This window comes from Panthera tigris, chromosome A3, assembly GCF_018350195.1.
Source record: "Panthera tigris isolate Pti1 chromosome A3, P.tigris_Pti1_mat1.1, whole genome shotgun sequence".
In the NCBI taxonomy this organism is placed as follows: Eukaryota; Metazoa; Chordata; class Mammalia; order Carnivora; family Felidae; genus Panthera; species Panthera tigris.
Genome location: NC_056662.1, coordinates 11,903,076 through 11,921,874, shown reverse-complemented (window position 1 = coordinate 11,921,874; position 18,799 = coordinate 11,903,076). Strand labels below are relative to the sequence as shown.

Genomic DNA, 18,799 nt, shown 5'->3' with positions numbered 1-18,799 from the left:
CGCTTGGGTGGCTCAAACAGTTAAGGGTCCGCTTTCAGCTCAGGTCACGATCTCATGGTTCATGGGTTCGAGCCCCGTGTCAGGCTCTGTGCTGACAGCTCAGAGCCTGGAGCCTGCTTCGGATTCTGTGTTTGCCTCTCTCTCTGCCCCTCCCCTAGACATGCTCTGTCTCTCTCTCTCTCTCTGTCTCTCTCTCTCTCTCTCTGTCTCTCTTTCAAAAATAAACATTAAAAAAAAAGTAACTCCAAATGAACACATAAGAAATTAAAACACTAGTTACCTGTTGCAGGGGGAGGGGGACATATGAATTATCATCCACTTAGGGATTAAACGTAAAAACAATGAAAATACACATTACACACACACACACACACACACACACAAACACACACCCCTAAATCAGTTTGTTTCTTCTCCACTTAAAAGGCTCCCAGAGCTGTCCCCTGACATCACAATAAAATCCAACACCTGACTGTGAGGCCTCCCAGCCTTGCATGATCAAGTACCAGCCTTTCCCTCCCAGCCCATCTGTTCACCTTTCCTCACCTCCTTCTACCTAGATGCTCATACAGTGGTGTGTCTCAAAAAACCAGCAGGTATGAAAAGGCATCCGCAAATCGGAACACTTACATGCAGCTGGTGGGAATGAAAAATGGTGCTGCCGCTTTGGAAAACATTGTGGCAGTTACTCAAGATGGTGAAACATAGTTACCATATGACCCAGCAATTTCACCCGGAGGTATACATACAAAAGAATGGAAAACACACATCCAGGAATGCCTAGGTGGCTCAGCGGGTTAAGCATCTGACACTTGATACTGGCTCAGGTCTTGATTTCAGGGTCATGAGTTCAAGCCCCACATTGGGGTCCTCACTGGGTGTGGTTGCCCACTTAAAAAAAAACAAAACAAAAAAACCCAAAAATGTGTCCACACAAAAACTTGTACACAAATGTTCATAGCAGCATTAGTCATGCATTAGTCATACGGCTCCAGAGTGGAAACCTTCGGTGCAAATTACTAAGTGAAAAAGCCAATCGGAAAAGGCTGTATACTGTATGATTCCAATTATATGACATTCCAGGAAAGGCAAGAGTATGGAGACAATATAAAGATGAGTGATTGCCAGGGGTGAGGAGAGGGGGAGATGAAGAGAGCACAGAGAATTTTTAGGGCAGTGAGAATACTCTGTATGTTAACGATGGATATACGCCATTTCACATTTGTCCAAACCCATAGAATGTATAACACCAAGAGTGAATGTTTACCTGTAAGGTAAACCGGGGACTGTGAATGACCATGATGGGTCAGTATAGATTCATCCTAATAGCAGAGGCTGTGCATGAGACGGGGCAGGGGCTATATGGGAAGTCTCTGTACCTCCCTTTCAATTTTGTTGTAAACGTGAAACTGCTCTTAGAGAACGCGATCTTAGGGCACCTGGCTGCCTCAGTGGCTGCAACATGCAACTCTTGATCTCAGGGTTGTGAGTTTGAGCCTCACGTTGGGTGTAGAGATCACTTAAAAATAAAATTAAAAAAACAACAAGATCTTAAGAGTGCACACACACACACACACACACACTTACCCCAAGACAGAAAAAGACATGTATATTTTTAACGTTTATTCATTTTTGAGAGAAAAAGAGAGAGAGAGAGAGAGAGAGAGCATGAGCAGGGGAGGGGCGGAGAGAGAGAGGGAGACACAGAATCTGAAGAAGGCTCCAGGCTCTGAGCTGTCAGCAAAAAGCCTGATGCGGGGCTTGAACTCACAAACTGCGAGATCATGACATGAGCCACCCAGGGGCCCTGAAAAAGACATAATTAAACAAAAAACTATTGAATGAGTTATTGATGGAAGTGAAACTGAAGGCCACCTGTAGCCAAACCAGATGGCAAGCCAGGAGGAGCAAAGTGCCAGTCCGAAAGACTGAGTGAGGGAGGGAAAGGCAAATCCCAGTGTGCCCTTCCTTCTCCACCGCCCCCCCACCCCACTTCCCCGCCCTCCACCTCTCCTGCCCACATACACGCCTTTTCTCTGAAAGCCTTCTCACCCTCCTAGGCTCACATACACCTACACCTACACACCTGCCGGCCTCAACTCAGACTTCACCTCCACCAGGAAGCTTCTGTGATAGAGGTTACAGCTCACACTAGAGCCCAGGGGAGGGACCAAGGTGGTGAGTCGGGGCAGCAGGGAGGAGGTCAGTGTGGCTGGAGTGGAGCTGGGGGGAGCTGGAGGAAAGAGATCAGAGGTAATCTGATCAGGGAGGGTGATCACAGAAGGCCTTATGGATCATAGTAAGGCTTTTACTCGAATGAGGTGGGAGCCATGGGTTTTTTGAGGGACACCAGCTGGCTTAGGATTCCTCTGCTTCTGGAGAGTGGTTGGTGACAGCAGAAGCAAGAAGCGACACCCTCAATCAGAATTGGGGCGCCTGGGTGGCTCAGTCGGTTAAGCGTCCGACTTCGGCTCAGGTCACGATCTCGCGGTCCGTGAGTTCGAGCCCCGCGTCGGGCTCTGGGCTGACGGCTCGGAGCCTGGAGCCTGTTTCCGATTCTGTGTCTCCCTCTCTCTCTGCCCCTCCCCCGTTCATGCTCTGTCTCTCTCTGTCTCAAAAATAAATAAACGTTAAAAAAAAATTAAAAAAAAAAAAAAGAATTAATTGGCGATGTACCCAGACCACATGCGTGAGCTCCTTCGACCAAGTGAAAGCCTTTATTTCTTCTGTTTTATGTTCCAGTTGACTATAAGCAGGTGTGAAGCACGGTGGTTAAGACCAAGGGCTCTGGAGGCTGGCCTCTGGGTTGAAGCCCAGTCTCCCCCATCAAATAGTCCGGTGTTGTTTCGTTCGTTGGAACTTCGGGTTTTTTCATCTGTAAAATGAAAAATTCGGGTTGATAAATCGTATTGACCCCCACAGACTTTTGAGGATTAAATGAGTCAATCTACATTAAAGGATGCCAAGAGCATAGTGAGTGCCCAGTAAATACTAGCTATTATTAAAAAGCGTCTGTCTGCATGACTGTAACCAGAATTTCTCAGGAACTCTGTACTGATTTAAACAGGTACACTGAGGCAGCCCTTGGGGGAAGCTGGATGGAGAGTCAGTTCTCTACTCACTGCAGAAGGTCTCCCTACCTCCCTCCTTTACCTCCCCCTCTCCCTCCTTCCCCTCTGACCCTTCCTCCCCCTTCTCCCCCGGGTTTGTTCTGATTCTTGTACCAGGTTCCTGCAGACTCTTTACCTGTTAACACTCCCAAATAACTCCATCCAGCAATCCACGCATCTCTGGACAGGTGGAGACACTGATGGAGCCATTCAGTCACACGGTGGAGGGGCTGGCGGGGCCTCAGAGCCCTTGTCTCATGCGCATTAAGGTAAAGAAATGGAGGAACAGGATGGTTAAGCCGCCACTTCCTGCACAAGTTAGGAACAGAACCGGGGCAGAAATACAAGTTTCCTCTCTCCAGGGCTGAGGTACTTTTGTTTCCTTTTATAAATTTCTCATTACACAAGTAAAGCAGTCTCCTCATTAAAAAAAAAAAAATGCAGGTGAGGGGCACCTGGGTGGCTCAGTGGTTAAGCATCCGACTTCTGCTCAGGTCAAGATCTCCCGGTTTGTGAGTTCGAGCCCCGCGTCGGGCTCTGTGCTGACAGCTCAGAGCCCAGAGCCTGCTTCCGATTCTGTGTCTCCCTCTCTCTCTGCCCTTCCCCCCATTTGCAATCCTTGTGTGTATCTCTCTCTCTCTCAAAACTAAACAAACATTAAAAAATAAAAATAAAAAATGCAGGTAAGTGTGAAAAATGTCTTTAATGATCACCCTGTGCCATCTGCTAGCATCTTTATCCAAAGCACCCATTCCCACGACCTACCACCCGCTGGAACAAAACCCCCAAGAGGGCAGGGAGTTGGGTCCATTGTATCCACAGCTGAGGTCCCAGTGTAAGGATAGTGCCTGGCACAGAGTAAGTGCTCAATAAACACCTGCTCAAAGAATAAACGATATTCTTCAATCCTTCCTCTCTCCATGTCAGGGTAATTGCTATTATCAATTTGACTTTTTTTTTTTTATTCCAAGTTAGTTATTGCATATGCAGTAGTTTCCCTCAGTTTGGCTTTTTTTTTTTTTTTTTTTTTTTACCCATCCAGACCAGCACCATCCGATAGAATGTACTAAAGTGATGGAGATATTCTATACCTGCACCGTCCAATATGTTAGCCGCTAGCCACTGGCCACATGAAGCTACCGAGCCCTTGAAGGGTGGCTGATACCACTGAGGAGCTGAATTTTAAATTTTAGTTAATTTTAATGACTTTACATTTAAATGTAAATAGCTGCCCGTGGCTAGTGACAGCTGTAGCAGACTACTGCTCTTCAAGATGGGTTTCCTGTGCATTTGCACATGTACGTTACCGATAGATGGCTTTGCATTTTTGTGTTTTGCGTAAGTTTTCAGGCTTTTTGTATCCTTCTGCTTCTTGGTTTTTGTTTTTTGTGTTTTTCTGGCTGAACACTAGATTTTAGAAGTTTTTCCTATCAGGCCACACAGCTCTGCCTCACTCTCTTTTAACTGCTGCACAGGATTCTATAGTGTGGATGTGCCATAATTGGTTCAGCCATTTCCTACTGAGAGATATTTAGATGGTTTTCAATCCGTCACTATTAAAAGTCACGCTGCAATGAATATTACTATCCATATCTTCCTGGGCATAAAAGTGACCTTTCTCTTTTGAAAATTAACAATAATAGTTATTGTTATAATAATAACTGCTTGTACTTATTCAGCCTTTATTATATGCCAGGCATTGTACTGAACCTTTTCCTTGTATTAAATGATTCAAATCCTATTTCAGTCTGATAAGGGAGGTTTTGTTATTCTCTCTGCAGTACAGATGCAGAAACTGGGCACAGAGAGGTTCAGTAATTTTCCCAAAGTCACACAGCCAGTAAATGGCAGAGCCAGGATGTGAGCTCAAGGAGTTGCCTCCAGAGTTGCACATCCAGTCTCAGTTTTCCTAGCCCCTGCAAACTACTCTGCAAAGGGCAGGGAGGTTGTGCCAGTGTCCACACAGCCACGGGTCCTTCCCACCAGGGTGAAATGTCACCCTAGGGATCTCTTTTCTGGGATGAGACCCTGGGATCCTCATTCTAGGGTCAGTCACACATCCCTGGAAACTGGAAACCTGGCGGGGCCACGCTGCTATTTGGGTCTGTCTGGGCAGCAGCAAACTCCTGCTGATATGCCCTGTGTCTTCCTCCCAGGCTGGTGTGAGCTCCGAGCGGTATGGAGACAACAGCAAGAGAGAGACAGTGCTAGCAGCCGGCAGACTTATGCAATCCGGTGATACAGGCCGACTGGCTGATTGGAAACAAACAGGAAAGGAGTCAGGCAGAGCTTCCTGGAATCCAGGTCTGGGAGCTGCCGAAAGCAGGCCTCTTCTCTTAGGAACAATTGAATGTCACTGGGGTAACTGAACTCTGCTGGCAACAGAGGCCTCCTGCCCACGGCCTCACAGAGCGGCCTGTGTGAGCCAGGCCGGGCTCCAGAGGAAAAAAGGGCCTGGCAAAGTGCCCTGTGAGGCCATCTGAGGAGACACTGCAGTCTCTCACGCTGGACCGGCCTCTGCTGTAGCCAGGCTGACGGGCCACAGGCGTGGGGATTCCCAGGGCGAGTCTCAGGCACAGAGACAGCTCTCGGGGAGGGCCCTAGCCCAGTGGCCAGGCCCTGAGCTCAGGAGGCAGGACGCCTGAAAAGCAGAGACAGTAGGTATCTGCTCTACCACCCAGCTGTCTTTACGTGAGAACCGCTGTTATCATGCCAAACACAGGGCAGGAAGTGCAGTGGCTTCAGACATTTCTGGAACTGGCGTCTGAAAAGTCACCTGGAATTGTGGCATCTGTATTCTGTGTTCCTTTACCACTCTGCCCACAGATTCCTTCATCTCTGCTCTCTGCTTCTCCTCCCTCTCTCTCTCCTTCCCCAAGCCCATGACCAACTATGGCTGCCTCACAGCACCTGAGGGTGCACCCATCCCGTAAGCAACAGCTCACGAAAATCACTAGATCATAACCCCAAAATCTCAGGAGAGAGGATCCAGTTGGCTCAGTTAATCAGGTCCCCGTCTTTATCCAGTCAACTCCGGCTGGAGGGTAGGGTTGTGCATTTGTAAGCATGACTCCCTAGGGCGTCCACACCTGTTCCAAAGAGAGGGGTCACCATGGACTGGCCCAACCCCACGTAATGTGCCCGTGATGCTCTGTACCTGAAGAAGACAGTCCACAGAGAGATGGGAGCCAAGTTGCAGAAGCTGTGCCAGCAGCCAGGAATTTGTTTCCTCGGGACGAGACCGAGTCCTGCCTCTGGGGAAAGGCTGAGGCTGCTTGCCAGAGCACAGGACCCAGCTGTTGGGTGGGGCTCTGCAGGGCCCGGAGGAGCATCCTACCAGAGCCTCATTCCAGCAGGAAGCCACAAGAACATCTGCAGGAAACCGAAATCATGACAATATAAAATGGTGCTACGAGCAATCCTTAGTCAGTGGTACGGCAGGCTTCGGGCAGGTATTGTACACGCTTCACATTTTTAATCCTCACGAGGATACAATAGAGTAGGTCTCATGCTTATTTACAGAACACTTGTCGAATGACTTAGCACTAACTGATCACTTGTCTCCTTTGTCCATTTAGTCCTTCAATCACTCCGTGAACGGATATTTAACGGAAGTCAACTCTATGCCAGACATGTGTGTTGCTGGGTGTTGGGGCCACAGTGGAGAGCAAAAATGATCCTGCCCTCACAAAGGCTGGAGCCTCTGAAGGACCGATAGCCACTAAGTAGCCATAGAGGGAAGGGAACAGCATCCTAGCACAGGGAAGAACATGTGCTAAGGCCCCGTAGGGGGAGGGAGGGTGTGAGGCAGCAGGAATGCTGTTAGACTAATGTAAACCAGGTAGACAGAGAAACAAGCAATTTACGACAGCTAACTCTCTGAGCCCTTACGATCCCGTGAGATTGTTTTTAATCTTACTTTGAGAGGAAGAAGAGAGGGCGAGAGAGAAAGAGAGAAAGAATCCCAAGCAGGCTACACACACTGTCAGCACAGTGCCCAGCGTGGGGCTCGATCTTACGAACCATGAGATCATGGCCTGAGCCCAAATCACGAGTCAGACCCTTAACTGATGAGCCACCCAAGCATCTCAATCCTGTGAGATTTTTTAAAATATCACTTTGAAGATGAGGAAACTGAGGCACAGAGAAGGTAAGTAACTTGCCCAAGAACACACAGCTCCATCAGCAGTGGGAGAACCGGGTTAGAACCCAGGCCTCTTCGACTGGAATCCCAAGCAGCTCTAATCTTTAGTAAAGAAGGAGACATTCATCCAGTGGGAGCAGGTGTGTAGTCTGGGGGCCCTCCAGGACTATTTTTATTTGCAGCTGTAGCCACAGGATTTGTGGTTTCCATAACAGAGGGGAGAAGAGTGCATACAGCCTTTCTCAGCCACGGACAGGAATCCTTTCAGGCCCTTATTGATATTCGGCTGCAGGAGATGCCACAGGGAGACACACAGACGAGCCAGCCCAGGGACAGGAAGTGAGGAGACCGGCATTTATCCTGGAGGGGCCCGTTTCCCTTTCCATTAGGGGAGAGTCTGTTAGAATGGAAGGAGCTTGGACTCTGCAGCCGGGCCAGCCAACGTCTGTTTCAAATGACAGCCCCTGCCACCCACATGCTGTGTGGCCTTAGGCGAGTTACATCAGAGCCTCCATTTATTTCCTTGTACAAGCAGGATAAAAGGACCCAAAAAAAGTAAGCCTCTCTGTCTCTCTTCCTTCCCTATCCCACTTCACCCGGTCCCCCACCCCAGAATGTATGCATCATTGCTAGGTTCGTATGTCACCTTCCAGGTAAATTTTAAACCAGAGATACATGGATAGATAGATGATAGATAGATAGATAGATAGATAGATAGCTGTACACCTATATATAATATACAGGGGCGCCTGGGGGGCTCAGTCAGTTGAGCGTCCAACTTCGGCTCAGGTCATGATCTCACAGCTTGTGAGTTCAAGCCCTGCGTCAGGCTCTGTGCTGACAGCTCGGAGCCTGGAGCCTGCTTTGGATTCTGTGTCTCCCTCTCTTTCTACGCCTGACCCTCCCTTACTGAACACCTGGTTGCTCAATCCCAAAGGCTCATTAGAATCACTCTCGATTTCTCTCTTTCACTCACTTGTTACATCCCGTCCAACAACCAGTCCTGCCTGGCTTTCCTGTAAACCCAGAGGTAGATCTGCCAAGAAGTGGATGAAGCATGAGTTCAGCACCCCTCAACTGGACAGCCCTTTCAGTGTGGGCACAGCGTCTTGTGATTCTGTAACACCTGCCAAGGGAAGGTGTTAGAACTACAGCCATCAAGACCACTGTCTCTCCAGCTCCCCTCCCCCCGCCCATTCCCTACCTCAGTGTCAGGTGACATGGGAGAGCCTTGGGCACTTGGAGGGATCCGCTAAAAAAAGCTGAACTGGGGAGTCCACTCAGTGGGGTTTAGTGGACGTGATCACGAAGCTGTCCGTCTCTTTTAAGCACAGTGGAGGTATGGCCTGCCGTCCTGGCATAGCAGTGGCGTTCGGGACACTCTTATAGCCCACGTACCGACTCACCTAATACAGAGACACAAAGGTGCAGGGACAGATGTCGTACCTCTAAGGAGGATGCAGCAGAGGGACAGAAAGAATCTGGATCTTCGACGATATCATTACTTTCCCAAATGAACCAACTCTGAAAGTGTTCTATGAAAAGTCATACATTTGTACGTTAGATATTGGTTTTTTGGGATTTTTTTTTTGTTTTTTAATTAAAAATTTTTTTTTTACATTTATTTATTTTTGAGAGACAGAGCACAAGTGGGGGAGGGGCAGAGAGAAAGGGAGACACAGAATCCGAAGCAGGCTCCAGGCTCTGAGCCGTCAGCACAGAGCCCCACGGGGGCTTGAACCCACCAACCGTGAGATCATGACCTGAGCTGAAGTCGGACGCCTAACCGACTGAGCCACCCAGGAGCCCTGGTTGGATAGTGTTTTGTACTTAGAGCCAAATCATCTCAATAGATACAATGATATATGCTTATATACATCTAAGGTTTACCTGGAAGGGGATATGCAAAACGGGAATCCCTAGATGCCTCCTGGGATGGGGACAGGAGTCAGTGGGAAGCAGATGAGGGGGGAGACTCACGTTTCCCGGATATTTTTATTCTGCTTGAATTTTGCTTACTTTGGGTCAGCTTTTCCTATCTCAAGAACTAGAAAATAAAACTTCAAAAGTCAGTGGAACACTTGAATTTTGCATTTCTTTTAGTGTATGAAATAAATAAATTTAATCTGACAAGACTGGTCCTTGCTGAAATAGTCTCCAAGAGGCTGTTAGGATGGTGAAAGAAGAAATGTTGACAAGTTCAGTTACTTAAGGGTCAGAAGGTGATCTGGGACCCAGCACGCAAAGCTCAAGGGACATTCAGAATTTTTCCCGCCTGCTTTCCCGCCACTGAGCAGCTCAGCCAACCCAGCCTGATGTTCCCAAGGATTTCCAGGAAACTAACACCGGCCACACCCCTGGGAAGTTCTTTTGAATGACTGTTTCAAATGCATCAGGCTCCTTCCTTTTTAAAGACAGTAGGGAAAATGTTGCTGACTAGCCAAGGAACCTGGAAGATGGTTTTGCCATCTGTTTTAGAAGTCAAGGGGTGGAATTTTTTTTCAAGGTCACACAAAGTCAATAGATGCCAGGAGGGAGTCATCAAGGATTTCCCCGTCTGCCTGTGTGTACTTGGCCCCTTCCTGTTCCCGGTTTGCCCAGGGTTCCTTATCTCCTCCAAGAGGCTTCCCTGATTTTCAATGTTAGCAAGGGGAGGACCTGTATGAAAAAATGACCTTGACATTCAAAGTCCATGAGTCCAGAGAACAGCTGCATTCTATAGCCCCTTTTGTGGAGATCTACAGTGCATAATAGATGAAAGTCTCTGGAAAGTTCTGTTGTAAAGAAAACCACCTAAAAAAATTTTTTTTTCCTCATCAAAAAGAGGACACTAAAAGGACCCATCTCACGGAATTGTCATGAGGATTGAGAGCACAAGTCCACAACCTCTTATCAGAAATCAGTGTTTCAAATTTTAGATATTTCTAGATTTTAGAAAAGCCATGTTGTCTATGTTCCACATATTTTAGAGCCATCCCATAATCAAACATATTGATATGAAACATATGAATACGGATTCACATGAAAAGGGTTTGACAAGATTATAAATAACCTCAGATCAGCTCAGGGTTTGCTCCCAAATGAGTTTGGGGTGCCAAATTTGTGGGAAACTGTTGGTTTTCACAATTGTAGATAAAGGAATGGGGGCTTAGAACAAAAATAATTACTAACATTTATTGAGCATTTGTTTGTTTATTCATTTATTTATTTTAAAGATTTTCTTTTTTTTTTTAATTTTTTTTTTCAACGTTTTTTATTTATTTTTGGGACAGAGAGAGACAGAGCATGAACGGGGGAGGGGCAGAGAGAGAGGGAGAACAAAAATAATTACTAACATTTATTGAGCATTTGTTTGTTTATTCATTTATTTTAAAGATTTTCTTTTTTTTTTTTTTTAATTTTTTTTTCAACGTTTTTTATTTATTTTTGGGACAGAGAGAGACAGAGCATGAATGGGGGAGGGGCAGAGAGAGAGGGAGACACAGAATCGGAAACAGGCTCCAGGCTCCGAGCCATCAGCCCAGAGCCCGACGCGGGGCTCGAACTCACGGACCGTGAGATCGTGACCTGAGCTGAAGTCGGACGCTTAACCGACTGCGCCACCCAGGCGCCCCTTAAAGATTTTCTTTTTAAACAATCTCAACACCCAGCGTGGGGCTCCAACTCAGAACCCCGAGATCAAGAGTCACGTGCTCCACCAACCGAGCCAGCCAGGCTCTCCCTTGAGCATTTATTTGAGTCAGGCAATGTTCTGAGCACTTCACATTTAACGAAGTGAATCCACAGGACCCCAAGTGATAGATAGATACTATTGCCATTAGGCAGAGGAGAAGACTGAGGCATACAGGGGCTAAGGAACTCACTCAAGCAGCAGAGCTGGGATTAAATGAGATTATGAATACGAATGGTTTATCACAGTGCCTGGCACATAATCACCATTCCATCAATGGTGGCTATTTTTACCTTACTAATATCATCCTCATCGATGGTGGAAGAATTATGATTGATTCTCATCTTCTTCTCTGCACATATGTGAAATTTCCCATTTTGCTATAATGAAAATATTCTATGTGTGAGAAAAAATGTTTTTCTAAAGGTGAAACTCAATTTCTGAATTGAGCCTAATCTCTCAATGGTTCTTCTGATTCCTTCTGTCAAACTTGATGCTGCCCCTGGGCAGAAATGGATTGGTCACCTCAAATTTGACTTCTTTGGGCATAGCCAGGCCAGACACTGGGCACCCTAGGACAGTCCTGGAGGGGCACAGCTTCAAGAACTTGCTAGTTGCCTGTGAAGAACGCAGCGAGCTGACAGCCTCCAGCTGCAACGTCTTAAGGATCTGTCTCAACTTTCAAGCCAAGGCCATGCTCTTCCTGCGTTGCCCCAGGTCAATGACTGAGTATGGCGGGACACCAGGGCTGGCCATCTCGCCCAACGTGGGGCTCCTCTAACCAACAATCTTTGCTCCGGAGCCCTCCGTGGGGTTGACAAGGACTTTGCGGACCTGCATTGAAGTGAGCCCCCTTGATCAATTCTGTTTTCTCTCATATTTATTTTTCACAAGCAGAACACCTCTCCTACCTTCTACAAACCTCACTCGGTCTGACACACTGCCCCTTGCTACCCCAGAGGCATTCCCACCCCGCTTCCACATCTTCCCTGCCCAGAGAACCTTGATTTGGGGCCCAGCTAAGGGGTAGAAATCCCTTGATCTTTGGAGGGTGGCTGGCTCTCCAGCCCCAGCAGATAAATCATGACCCATCTTAAGTAAAAGTGCGCATTCTCCTTAAGCAATGATTGGTCCAGAATGGGCACATGATCCGGCTCTCAGCCAATGAAAGGTCAGGGGAAATCTGAGGATCCACTTCATTAATAATATAGAGCTTCAAGGGGGTGAAAGCCTTTTGTCCCCCCATCCCTTCCTTCCTGCTTTGATCGGTGTCCTGTGATCAAACGTTCCATGATGCAGCAGTAGCTGGGATGGGCATGAGTCTGAGGCCAAAAGCCAACCACTGGAGATGATGTAGCGGAAGGATAAGCCTGGGTCCTTGACACATCAAAACGACTCTGGAGCTGCCGACCTCCAGACTTTTTGTTATAAAGGATAATTCCACGTCTTCTTCGCTTAAGCCACGGTCAGCCAGGCACGCTGTCACTTGCAGTTGAAAATATCGTAACCGGTGGGGTCACTTTCCCCATGCTCTATTGCCCAGATTGCCTGGGGAAATAGAAGGAAAGGAAGGAGAAGGAAGGAGACCAAAGTTAGCAAACCCTCGAAGATGCGGGGCTCAGGGTTGCCGTAGAGGTGTTTGGACTTTTCCTGGAAGGGCGACATCAGAAAATCCTCCGTCTCCAACTTGCTAACACCTCTGTGTGACACGTCCCTCCCCCTGCTTCAAATCCTTCCATGACTTCCCGTTGCTCCTAGGACAGAGTTCAAACTCCTTGTTATAAAGACCTGCAAGCACCCTGGCATCGCCCTGACCCTCTTTATCTCATACTTAGGCTCCAGTCAGACTGATCTACTTTTAGCCCTCCAATATCCGATTTCACCTCTAGGCATTTGCATGTGCTAATTCCTCTGCTCTTTCCCCATTTCAACTGGCTCTCTCTTTACTATTTAGGTCTCAGCTCAAACGTTGTCTACTCCAGGAAGACTTCCTTGATTTCTAGACCGGATCCAGTAAACCCTTGCATCTCTCATTGTACCTTATGTTTGCTTCTATTAAAACACTCGCTAAGGGGTGCCCGGCTGGCTCAAGTTGGAAGAGCAAGCGACTCTTGACGCCAGGGTTGTGAGTTCGAGCCCCATAACGGGTGTAGAGATGATGAAAACAAATGAACTTAAAAAAAGAAACACTTGTCAGACCAGTTTTGTAGTTGTTCTGTTCTCATGATTGGAGAACTTGTCTTTGCTTTCCACTATTCCACTCCTAGCTAGTCCTGCTGGCCAAAAGCTGTCTTAGGCCCAGGCAGGCTCACAGAGGTAACTACTTCCCGTAGATCTCTCCATTAACTCCCTACAGAGCCTGACGTGGGGCTCGAACTCACGGACCGAGAGATCACGACCTGAGCTGAAGTCGGACGCTCAACCAACAGAGCCACCCGGGCGCCCCAAGAAATATTGTTTTTTAAAAAAGAGAGTGAGGGGCGCCTGGGTGGCGCAGTCGGTTAAGCGTCCGACTTCAGCCAGGTCACGATCTCGCGGTCCGTGAGTTCGAGCCCCGCGTCGGGCTCTGGACTGATGGCTCGGAGCCTGGAGCCTGTTTCCGATTCTGTGTCTCCCTCTCTCTCTGCCCCTCCCCCGTTCATGCTCTGTCTCTCTCTGTCCCAAAAATAAATAAAAAACGTTGAAAAAAAAAAATTAAAAAAAAAAAAATAAATAAAAAAGAGAGTGAGACAAGGGGGTGGGGAGAGTATTATTCAAAAATTTCAAAGTCACACAAGACAAAGAAAGACCGATGCTCCAGATGAAAGGAAATTAAAGAGACATGACAACTAAATGCAATATCTGACCCTAAACGGACTGGTTCTTGTGCTGGAGGAGAAAAAACACTTTAGGACATTTTTGGATCAATTAGCAAAATTGTATATGATTGTATATAATTGTATATTATTGGAATTAGTAAAATTTGTATATTATTGGAATGCAAATGGTAGAAAAGGTAGATTAAAGATTTTTTATCAATAATTTTAAAGTATGAAGGTTGAGGGGCACCTGGCTGGCTCCGTTGGTGGAGCACGTGACTCTTGATCTCGGAGTCGTGAGTTCAAGCCCCACATTGGGCGTAGAGATTACTTAAAAATAAAACGTTAAAAGGAGCACCTGGGTGGCTCAGTCGGTTAAGCGTCTGACTCTTGATTTCAGCTCAGTTCACGGTCTCACAGTTCGTGGGATCGAACCCCGTGTCACACAGCCTGCTCGGGATTTTTCTCTCTCCCTCTCTCTCTGCCCCCTCCTGCTCATGCTTTCTCTTAGGTGTTCTTTGTCCCATTTTTATTCATCCAACTCTTCTGTAGGTTTGATATTATTAACAAATAAAAAAAATTCAACCAAAAATTACAACGTTAGAGGCCAAACTCCTAGGTTAGCCCCGTCTTACCCTCTACATGGTAAATGCTTGCACAGGGCTTCAGGAAACCTTCAGACTAACAAGGAAGTTTACACAATTCAGCCCAGAGCGGTGGGGTCCTGATGAATTATTAATGCTTATTCAGCTGCAAGAGCTTCACGAGGAAAGAGTCAAAGAGGAAAGTGGGAGAAGCCTGACCGGCTGTAGAACCAGAACAATCTCAGAGAAGTGGCAGCCTTTTTTGTTCTGCCTTCTGTGCTTTAAACTTCTAAAGTCTGCAGGTGGATCCGTTAGGGCACGTTTGGGCTGCAGGTAACCTGACACTCAGGAGAGCCTTAAATGTCGATCTTTATTATCTCAGGTAACAATAAGTCAGTAAGTAAAATGTTTTGGGACTGGGAACTTCGGCATCTCAGTATTAGGGCAACGGGTCAGTTTCTTGAGGATTCCCTCGGCCATTCCCTTAGAGTCTCAAAGTAAGTGCTGTAGCTCCAAAAGTCACGTCCTAGTACAACCGTGTCCAAAGAAGGGAGGAATATATGTATGAAAGAAAAGGGGTTGGGGAGAAAACTTGTCTCTTTTAACAGAAAGAATCCTACCCAGAAGCCCTCAGCACACTACCCCTGCTGCCTCGTTGGCCAGGATTAGGTCCCATGCTTACCCCAAGACTAGGTCAAAGGGAGACAGGATTCCCATGCTGGCTTAGACCAAACAATTCATCCTCTGGGCCTTGCACGCTGCTCCTTGGTCCCGCAAAATTCGGTTCTGATGGCCAGGAAGAAGGGAAAAGAAGCAATCAACAGAGCCTGCTTTATGGTTTTGGTTATTTCCTGAGTAGGAGCCTAATATTCTCCTTTTGTGATCTGAACCAAAGAATAACTTGGAGCCACAAGGGTGCCAAGAAGCCCAGAGCCCTCAAGATACATGGCCTACACCAGGGACTCCACACTGACCACAACCGGCCCTGCCTGTCCAGAATTCATTCCCCCACGTTTGCACACACCGCTCAGTACTTCTTCAGGGAACTTCCTCTCCCTGTGTCCAGGTGGGGCCATCCCTACCCCAACAGGCATGTGACCAGACCTGGACAATCTGAATGTCACCTTCCTTTGGTGACAGTGACTGGTTCAGAGACAGACCATGTCCTAAGTTAGTCCAATCCGAGTGGATGCTGGAACTACAGTAGGGTTTTCAGGAAATGACCCTCCTTTTCCCACCGGACTTGTACCCAGCAGAACGCAGGCCTGGAGCCCCACTTGCCATCTTGTCAAGTGGAGTCTGACAACAGAGCCAACGCACTGAAGAGAAAAGGCAAGAGATGGCAAGAGACTGTCTGGCGACCTCATCTGAGTTCGTGAATCCAGCTAGGCCTAAAGCCAGAACTCTTCGGTTACTTCAGCCAGTCCTTTTTCAGTTACTTCAGCCAATAAACTGCCTCTTTTGCATAAGCCAGTTTCGAAAGGGTTTTCTTCACTTAAATAAAGGAGTCCTAAGTTTCTTAACCTTTGGAGAAGCGTGTTTGAAAGACAAATTCCCGGGTCTGGTCCTCAAAGGTTATGACTGAGTCCCCCCGGGGCTGGGGCCTGAGACTCCACTTTGGAACGAGGTCCTCCAAGGCCCCCCTCGAAGGTGGTCCCGCTCACCACAATCTGAGACTCTAGGACCTTGGGGAAGGACGGCCTGTTTTCCTAACTGGGGGTAAAAGGAAACCCAGATCTTTCGATCACAAAGTCCAGCTACCTTCTTGGCACAGAGTCGGGGAAATACCTTTCATTCTTTCCCAATGACTCTGGAGTTGAGGAAATGAAAAGTAGTTGATTTCTCAAACAGGTTATTCCGCCACCTTGAACGTTGGTAACTCCCCTTGCTCCACGATGTTGCTAAAGCGACTCAAAACACTCAGGCAAGAACGATTTCCCGGCCAAACCCAGGGACTGCAAACCCTGTCACTTGAGGGGCCAGATAGGGAGGGCAAACCCGAGGAGCTATGGGAAATAGGCCTGCCTGTGGGGAGCAGGAGAGCTCAGGATGGACCAGGCTAATAGACGGCACTTAAAATTATACACTGCGCTGGAACCAGGGATGCACATAAGGCCACCTGGATCTGATTTCGCTTCCTCAGCTCAGCACCAGCATCCTCGGAGGCGGCTTCATCCTCAGAGAACACCGGCCCCCAACCTAACGTCCCAAGGGTTTGGGGACCGCAGCAGAAAAAGGTTCATGTTCCCAATCGTCTCGGTAGAAGTCCAGGAAGAAGCTGTCATTGGCCTGGTTGGGGGTCACGTGACAACCCCTGAGCCAATCACTGTAGCCAAAGAGGTATGGTGGTGTGGTTGGTCAGCTCCGAGTCATGTGCCCATCCCTGGAGTTGGGGGATGGGGTCGGTCTCGTTTTAACCGCAGAGACAGAGACCCGGAAGTGGGGGAGAGAGTCGCGTGCCTTAGCTTGGGTTCCCGCACGAGGAGACCCTGACACAAAGATCTCGAGTACAAGTAGATTACTTGGGAGGCGATCCCAGGTGGCACCATTTGGAGCTTGAGGGAATGAGACAGGGAAAAGAAGGCAGTCGATGGAGGGTGTGTTTTCACACGAGTTACTACTATAGTCAATCGGAGCTTAATCCCATCGGGGAACTCTGGGAGCCAGCATAGAACGTATGCCTCAGAATTATCCCATTTTAGGGTTGAAAGCGCTAAGAGGTTTAGCTACCAGCGCCTGTCGATCCTTGTTGGAGAGCTGCTCCCACTGGCGTTAACTGCCAATTGCATAACTTTAAGTATGCAAGAGCAAACTGGTCCCTGGTGACCTAAGAAAGTCCTCGAACATGGACTGTTAGAACAGCGGCTAGGTCAGGAGATTGGAAATGGGCAGTTCGAGCAGAGTGACCAGCCACCCCAGTTGGGGACAAGAAGGGTTCTGGTCAATGGTAAAACCCAACTGCAGGATTTGTGGCCAATCCCACGTCGCCTGAGACCCCAACTCCAGTTTGAGAAGTTTATCCTCTGTACTGTCTCTTCTTCCTAACAACCTTCTCTTTCCCTGTATCAACTCCTCTTTGGCTAAAAGACGGCCGGGGCTTCTGCTTATGCTCTGTCCTCGTTGTTGGACCTCCTCGGCCCCCGGCTGTGCCCTGCCTCCTGGGAACCCCAGTGATGCCAGAAGCTCTGTCCAGCTCCCCAAATCCCCCATGTCCTACCATTTTGTTTTCCGATCACCTCAGCCCTGGGAGTCCAGGGCTTGCAGAGCTAAAGATGAAGGATCAGAGTAGAGAAGGCACGTGCCCGTGTTTCTCACGGAAACAAAGTCAGGACTCAAACTCCTGGCCCAGGTGTTTCCCTCTGTACCCCTCAAAATCCTTAGTGTCTGTCATTCAGCTAACTAGACATTTCTCCAGAGCTGAGATAAAATCCTCCCACATGCCCCTGTGCTCAGCAGGGGGCAGAGGGCATGGCGTGTAATGTGGTCTCAAGAAACACTCTGCAAAATACCTCTAGGGTCCTCTTCCCTCTAGCTCCCAAATGATCTCAGGGACTGCTCGACTTGTCCAAACACAAGTTATCCCTTCCGTTCCCCAAGCCTGTCCCCCACCACCCCAGACAGCTGGAGGTGGCTTTTAGTGTTTGTTTATTTATTTAGTTATTTTGGAGAGAGAGAGGCAGAGAGCAAGCAGGGGAGGGGCAGAGAGGGAGACAGGAGACAGAATCCCAAGCAGGTTCTGTGCTGCCACCACAGAGCCCAATGCGGGGCTTGAACTTGCAAACAACGAGATTTTGACCTGAGCTGAAATCAAGAGTCAGAAGCCCAACCGACTGAAGTACTCAGGCGCCCCTGGAGGTGGCTTTTACCCCAATAACAACAGGATCCTGGAGAAACTGGAGTTTCTCAACATCTGCACTATCGACATTTGGGGACAAATGACATTGGGGGGTATCCTGTCCTGTGCCCTGGGGGATGTGGAGTAGCATCGTTTGGCCTCCACCTACTAGATGCCCCCACTATTGTGATGATCGCAAATGTCCCTGACACTGCCAGATGTCCCCTAGGAGACAAAGTCACCACTGGTTGAGGACCACTGATAGAGACCATGGATGTTTCCTGACTATTCTATGAAGGATAGCCATAAGCAACTGAGAAAATACGGTCATTTTCATCGAGCTGTAGATACCATCTACGTAACAACCTCAAGCCCGTCACACAAACGCAGCTTGCAGTGAAGGCTCTGGCAACCGCTGCCCGCCAGTTGGCTTCTCCCAGTGGGTCACACACAGATTCTGGCACCGGGGCCACCAGCCGCCTCCTCCCCACCCCAACACACGCGCAGCACACACAGAACAATGGAGCCCTCTTTGGCTCTCTGAGCTACTCCACACACCCACTTAGCTCTATTTTCCTGCGCTGCAGAAGGTCTCTAGGTTGTGGGCAACTGTGTTTATGCTAAGGCAATAGAATGGTCTCCCTGGCCTCCAACTTCA

At 48.2% G+C, this 18,799-nt stretch overlaps 1 long non-coding RNA gene across 5 annotated transcripts; it reads right to left on the bottom strand.

Moving 5' to 3' along the window:
* Window positions 1–2,693: 2,693 nt before the first annotated feature.
* Window positions 2,694–16,695, bottom strand: LOC107179235. 5 transcript variants are annotated; one of them, XR_006215382.1, is made up of 7 exons: window positions 16,068–16,695; window positions 14,989–15,092; window positions 8,459–8,660; window positions 8,231–8,380; window positions 6,268–6,482; window positions 3,247–3,364; window positions 2,694–2,875 (listed from the first exon to the last, which is right to left on the bottom strand). It is a non-coding gene; the product is annotated as an uncharacterized LOC107179235 (long non-coding RNA). The 5 variants fall into 5 exon arrangements; XR_006215381.1 differs by lacking the exon at window positions 8,459–8,660 and adding an exon at window positions 8,701–8,789 and having other exon boundaries at window positions 16,095–16,695; XR_006215379.1 differs by having other exon boundaries at window positions 3,247–3,419; window positions 16,095–16,695.
* Between the last annotated feature and the right edge of the window lie 2,104 nt (window positions 16,696–18,799).